The sequence below is a fragment of the Nanorana parkeri genome, unplaced genomic scaffold (assembly GCF_000935625.1).
Source record: "Nanorana parkeri isolate BGI_ZX_2015 unplaced genomic scaffold, ASM93562v1 scaffold175, whole genome shotgun sequence".
In the NCBI taxonomy this organism is placed as follows: Eukaryota; Metazoa; Chordata; class Amphibia; order Anura; family Dicroglossidae; genus Nanorana; species Nanorana parkeri.
Window position 1 is genome coordinate 135437 of NW_017306443.1, and position 7112 is coordinate 142548.

The 7112-nt window shown below is 41.4% G+C and overlaps 1 protein-coding gene across 1 annotated transcript in view; it reads right to left on the bottom strand.

The window, feature by feature from the left end:
* The window catches only part of CDKL5 (cyclin dependent kinase like 5), a 275410-nt gene that overhangs the window by 97371 nt on the left and 170927 nt on the right, over nt 1–7112 (bottom strand). The window lies entirely within an intron of this gene.

Genomic DNA, 7112 nt, shown 5'->3' on the forward strand with positions numbered 1-7112 from the left:
CAGGAAGTTCCCTCCAAAGTGAGGGAAAGCTCTAGTGGTTAGCAGGGTCATCAGAACTAGTATTCCCATTGGAAGATTTCCTTTTTAACTGACAACAGTAAAAAAAAAATTGAAAATAAATTCCCCAGTTCTTCCTGATGCTGCCACTGGTCTTCTGGGTTTAACCCCTTCGTGACTGACGACGTACAGTGTACGTCACTCAGAATCTTTCAACCCAATTCCTATGAGCCCCAGGCATCAAGGACCCACCCTTATGTTGACACATCATCAAGATGACCTGGGCTCACAGTACTGCTTGTACTGAAAGACTCTCACAGGGGTAAGGTCCACCTGCCACAGAAGGAAAAAAGAGATGGGGACCCCATAAATTATGTGACAGTCAGAAAAAGAAATCTTTACTAAGAAATGTTTTTCAAAAATGCATGGGGATACATCCCGAAGCAGAGGGATGTGGGTTTTTGGCCCTATCCTGACAATGGGCTTTAAGTTGTATATAAAGAATACATTTCCTTAATAATTTCCTATATCTGCCCTCGATTACACTTTAGCCAATGGTAGTAGCTCATGTGATTTAAAGTGACTTATCAGTGGGTGGTATAATAGATAACAGGTTCAAAGGAACCCATCAGTAAATTGCTAATGCTAAGAAACAGTGATCAAAACTTGCTCATCGTTAATCATGTGCCATGATGTTGTACAACTGATAAAATGATTTTGTATAGCCTATATACACCGATCAGCCATAACATTACGACTACTGACAAGTGATTGATTGACATTGATTATCTCTTTACAATGGCACCTGGAAGTGGGTGGGATATATTAGGCAGCAAGTGAACATTTTGTCCCTGAAGTTGATGTGTTGGAAGCAGAATATATGGCCAAGCTTAAGGATTTAATCGACTTTGACAAGGGCCACATTGTGATGACTGGGTCAGAGCAACTCCAAAACTGAAGCTCCTGTGGGATGTTCCTGGTCTACAGTGGTCAAGACCGACCAAAAGGGGTCCAAGGAAGGATAACCGGTGAACCAGCAACAGGGTCATGGGCAGCCAAAGCTCATTGATGCATGTGGGGAGTTAAGGCTGGCCCATGTAGTCCAATCCTATAAAAGAGCTACTGTAGCTCATATGGCTTGGTGCCAGATAACACAGCATACCTTCAAAGGTCTAGTAGAGTCTTGATATGTCCGGGCTGTTTTGGTGGCAAAGGGGGGACCTACTCAATATTAGGCCAGTGGTCATACTGTTCTGGCTGATCAGTGTACAGGCAGCTACAACAAAACTTTTCTATTTCCTATCCCTTATAGTGGACCTTTACACTCAAAAATCAAATGCTACCAATGCATCCCTCTATGTATGATGATGATTAATAATAACATAGACATGTCAGATGTAAAATGCTGTGATTTTGAAATACTTACACTTGCAGAGCATTCACTTGCTGCTTTGAAAGTGCAAATTACTTCAGTTTGCCAACACAATGCACACTGGGATTGCCTTGTCATCAGCAGAGCATTGCTGGGAAATCTCATCTGTAATCTCACGAGTTCAATGGGAAAGGCATTTTCCTCCCGTGAGATGATGTGCATGGTCATGAAGTAGCCGAAGGATCTAGCCGTAGCTTCGGTCGATCCTTCGGCTAGCTTCGGCCTCAGGACTCCGTGTCCGTGTCAGAATAAAGAAAAAAAAGAAAAAGCAGTGTTTCTCTCCTTGGCGGCCGGGAGCGGGAGACTCCCAGAGCGCCAGGGAGAGCTTTTTTTTAAGGCAGCAGAACCACCGGCCAATAGAAAACTGTTGGGCGGAGCTAGCTGTAATTGCTAGCTCCGCACAATTGTTTTCTATTTATTTTTTGTACTTTTTTGTACTATTTTCAGCCGAACATGCTGAGCAAGCCACCTGATGAAGCCATACGTGAAGCCACCTGAAATCAGCCGTACCTGCCTGAAGTGAATAGCCGAACGGCTCACTTCACTTCAGGCCGGTCTTTCACTCGGCTGCCTAGTAGCTTTGTGAATAGACCCCTATGTATTAGTCAAAAGCTGAAGCTGGCTACAGCTTCAGCTTTTGCTTTCCTTCAGCAGCACCTCCTTCAGCTAATGTTTCATGGAGGTAATTATACTCAAACATGTAAAGCAATTATTGGTCATTGTTTTGTGCCTCCATGATGCAGTGCAATTATACACAATATTGCAATTGTAGGAAATTATATGGGGGCTGGAGATGTGAAATCACTTTATATATTAGGACATTAAAATAAATCCACAGAATGTTGCTTTAACCATATGCTGAACATGTTGTATAATAATTTACCACAAATTAACATAAGTTATCTATGCTCTGCACACTGGGCCACCAGTATGCTAATATCTAAAAGAAGTTGTGTGTTGCCCAGAGGAGTTTATAAAATTCACACATTAATATTCAAACCAGCACTGTAAACAGGAATGGTTGAATCTGATTGGTGGCGTTGGGATAACACAAATAATCCTTATTTTCTGCACAAAGCCCTGGTTAACAGACAGCATTGTACAGGCAATCCACTATATATATATATTTTTTTTTTTTTTAAAGAAACCCTTCTTATTTTACATATACAGCTAATCAGTGCTCATTACATGTGCCACATGTACATCCTGTTAACAAGGATTGTATAGTAATCCTTATTGAATGTATAGTAATCATATATATTTATAAATCAGGACAAATCAGGTATTTAAAGTTTCACTTCATCGGAGCAGCTAGTGTCAGCACGGGCAGTGGGAGAGTAAAAATGTACTTGCTTTTTGCAGGAAGAGCTTTTGCTGACATTTGTGTTATATATAATATAATAGGAACTTCATGAAAACAACTCAATATACAGTTAAATAGCTTTTTACTGCTTAAACTGCAAAATAATTTGTAATTCTGTAAAACCAGTCTTGCAAGACAGGATCCATTGACACTAGCCCGCAGCATTTTCCTGTGCAGGCTAGCGTCCGCTGTGAACAGGTGGAGGTGCTTTATGAGCTTTTTTCAACGCATCAAATTGTTTACATTTTTTTTTATTACATTTTTTGAAATGTCAGAAAAGTAAACTTTTTGAAAGTTAAAGTAGTATTAAACTTCCAAACTCTTTTTGATAATGAAATCAGATGAAACAAATATACATTGTCAAGCAAAGTATTTCTTTACATTTTTGCCCAAGCACTCACAGCTATCATGTTGACAAGCAGCTGGCTCCAACTTTCTCAGCTCAGCTTCCCTGAACTTCCTGTCCAGTCCAAGATCATAAGGGACAGAGCAGTCTCCAGCAGCTGTCAACTACTAGCCTGGAGAAGGAATAAGGGAGGAAAAAGGAAGAAAGAGCAGAGGAGTGGCTTGCCTTGTCTGTGCGTTTGTAGAGACACAAACAGCTTACTAGCACAGACAAGCAGGGCTGTCTTTACCACAGAAAAAAAGGGGCAACTGCCCTTGGCCCCATAATTTACAGGGACTCACAGCTGTCCCTTTCGCCCTGAGCAGCAGACAGCAAATGAGCAGCGGCACTGCCAGTGGGGAGACCGGCCACCCGTTCTCCTCTAGTATCAGTTACCACCAAAGTCTGTGTGCCTACTCCTGCTGTGATCTCCTCCGATTGCTGTCACAAAGATCTGGCAGACACGGAGGAGAAGGAGGGCACATCTAGGCACAGCACAAGGCAGGTAGAATCTGAAAATGTATTTAATAAATGCACACATCCCAAGGTCTGGGTGCAGAACTGGAACCAGGAAGAATCTGGAATGTATTGCATTTACATGCATATCACTAGACACTTTTTGCGAGGTGTATTCAGTATAACTTGCAGCAAGTGTTCAGTGATATGCAGTCTAAATGCAATACAGATTTTACTAATATATCCATCTACTTGTACTACCTGATAAATACTATAGTAAAGTTTCAATTAAAAGTCTTATTGTATGACTTATTAAGAAGTGCAGAACAAATGTACCAATACATGGTTATAATAGTAAAATCAGTATTGCATTTACATTGCATGCCCCTACACTGGCTGCACTGCATTTGCAACATATGGATTCTACGTATGATATATATAGATGAATTTGTTAAAAATGCAATACACCGTGCAGTAAGTGTTCAGGGACATGCAATGTAAATGCAATACCGATTTTACTAATACTGGTACATTTGTTCTGTACTACTTGATAAATCATACAATAAGACTTTTAATTTAAATCTTATTGTATGGTTTATCAAGTAGTACAGAACAAATATACCAATACGTGGTAAATTTGTAAAATTGGTATTGCATTTACATTGCATGTCCCCGATCACTTACTGCATGGTGCATTGCATTTTCAACATATGCATTCCACAAATAATGTAGATGCATTGGTCAAAAATATGTATTGTAGAGTTCATTGCGTTGTCCTGAGTTTATTGCATTGCAGAGTCCTGCGTTTATTTCACTGCAAAGTCCATAGTGCATTGCGTTGCAGTGTCCTGAGTCCATTGCATTGCCGAGTCCTGAGCTTATTGCGTTGCAGAATCCTGAGTTTATTGCATTGCAGAGTCCTGAGCCCATTGCATTGCAGAGTCCTGAGTCCATTGCATTGTATTGCATTGTAGAGTCCTGAGTTTATTGAGTTGCAGAGTCCTAAATTTATTGCAATGCATATATATATACACACACACACGTTTTTAAATGTTAGTTTCTTTTTGGGGGGAAGGTGATGTAGGTGGATATGGGTCGGGATGGAGGCGGGAGGGTTGTGAGGGCCCCATCAGCAAAATCTTGCCCAAGGCCCAATTAATATTAAAGATGGCCCTGTAGACAAGGGTGGCTCCATAGGACCCTGCAAGGGAAATGAGCCATCAGGGGCCACTACACAGGGGATCAGCTGATTCTGCAGAAAGCTAAAACTTACAAACATCAAGGAGCAGCATCCATTGTAAGTGATGTAATCAGCATTTAAAATAGCTTAAAAACCTTTTGACTTTAACATCCCTTTAATGCACTTCCGATGCGTCACGGTGACCAACTGTGACTTCAGGTGAGCTACGGTTCATTGCGGCAAAATGCAGCATGTCAAGGAGACAGAAATTAATGGAAACTTCAGTATTTTATCGTTGTCATTAGAGCAAGAATTTAGGCAGAATCTAGCAATGGGGATGCCTGTTCCTTTGGCAACTATGAGAATTCTATTCACTTTGGAGACATTTCTCTAATTTCCTTTTGTGCCTCCAGGACAGGAAATGAAGGGAAATCGTCCCAACAGGACACAGGAAATCATCCCAACAAGATACCTGACAGTGGTTTTAAACATACCTTACTCTATCTAAAAGTTAACAAAATGGTTTCGGCTTTTACATACACTTTAAAGCCTAAATTCCACCATTCTGGGAGATTTCATGTTGCAAAGGTTGATAAATCACCTTTGTCAATAGTGCTGAATACATAAATGCTTCCTTTATGCTTTTAGACATTTTTGATGTATGCTTTCTGCTCAGCAGAAATTATTAAAATTTGACACTTCTAGTTATACCAGTGGAAAGCAGTTATGTTTTCCGAATACAACTCTTGTAGGAACTGCAAAATGTCTATAGACACAGATGTCCCTGGCTTTGCCAATGATACAAACTTCATCATTAGCCACTGGAAACAATGTACACTCAAAAACCTGACATGAAAGTGAAAAAATAAAGGCTAAATATCCTTATCCTCTGTATTTTTAGTTTTACACACACATATACACTGAGTGGCCAGATTATTATGACCACCTGACGTTTGTAGGCAAATTAGCTATAATTAGCTATAATTTCGCGCTGAAGTTGCTAGAGGGCCAGACCATTATAAATAGTGAAGCAGGTTGTTTAATATACTTTAAAATGACACTGAACTCTGAATTCATGCTGACACTGTCCTTCCTTCTGTAGGATGGTTACTTGTGTTCCCCATGGTCCCTGTCACTGGTGGAACTACCGAGGTCGCAGCAGTCGCTGTTGAAAAGGAAATGCCTCTGGGAGGGTTCTTTGTCTGCCCGGCTGATTGCCCTGAGAGAGAATTGGCGCAAACCACGAGATTCGGGCCCTAGATCATTTGCAGCCATTTTAGACGTGGTCAAAGGAATTTAAGCACAGGGCTAAAACATTTAACACAACGCATGCACAGGAGTATACTATGTTAGAAAAGTGGTTTAGCTAACTTTTTTCCCCCACGGCTCTCTTTTGAAGCTGCTTTTTGGTGTTTCTGGGTGTTTTTTCGCTATATGTCATACGGATTAAAGATGCCCATAATTAAGATGGCCACATTAGAACCTAGTTTCATTACAGAGGGCATGGGGCGCCTGAGGTACCCTGAGCAGAATCTCATGCGGTGTGCTAAGGAGAAAGTTTATTGAACTTGCCTGTGCATCTGAGATAACAGGAATGCCAGAAGTCATGTACTGTACTAGATCTGGTAGGTGAAAGGTTATAAACATATGTCTGCATTTCCTGCTTGTAAAGGTAGTACTCTCATTTACTAAACACAACTTCAATTTTGCCTTTATAAAGATTTGAAGCTGAAAACCTTTTTTAGACCTTCACATACTCAAAAGCGCATCTTTTGGTCATTGAAAAAAATTAATAGACGTGACTATGGCCAAAACTATTTTGGCTTTAGTTCTCTTTAGGATCGCAAGAGGGCATTTCCTAATGTCCACCTGTTTCCCAAAACTCAGCATATTGCGAATGCTGACAGCACAGGGCAGACAATATTGTCGGGATACACCCACTTGCCTTCAGTCATCTGTCCCGCCAGTCAGCGCAGGAGGAATGGAGAGGGGAGGAGAGAATCCTTGTGGGGAGCAGTGACTGATAGTCTGCAGGGAGAAGATCGTGAACTGAGCATTCAGGTTTGTATTCGCACAGCTCTCGATCAATAGAGCTGACGTGTGACAGCTACAGTAGGCTCATGCTGGCATCAGGCAAACTGTGACTGCAAGGGTGGGGTCGTGCCTGTGTCTATGGACGCACACAACTAGGTACGGGCACGGTTTTGAGCGTGCACACATGGGTGCATTCACAGCAGCCGGCTAGCTGATGGAGACACCCATACTGGAGGGGGGGGGGGGGGGGGGTTTTTATTTTTTT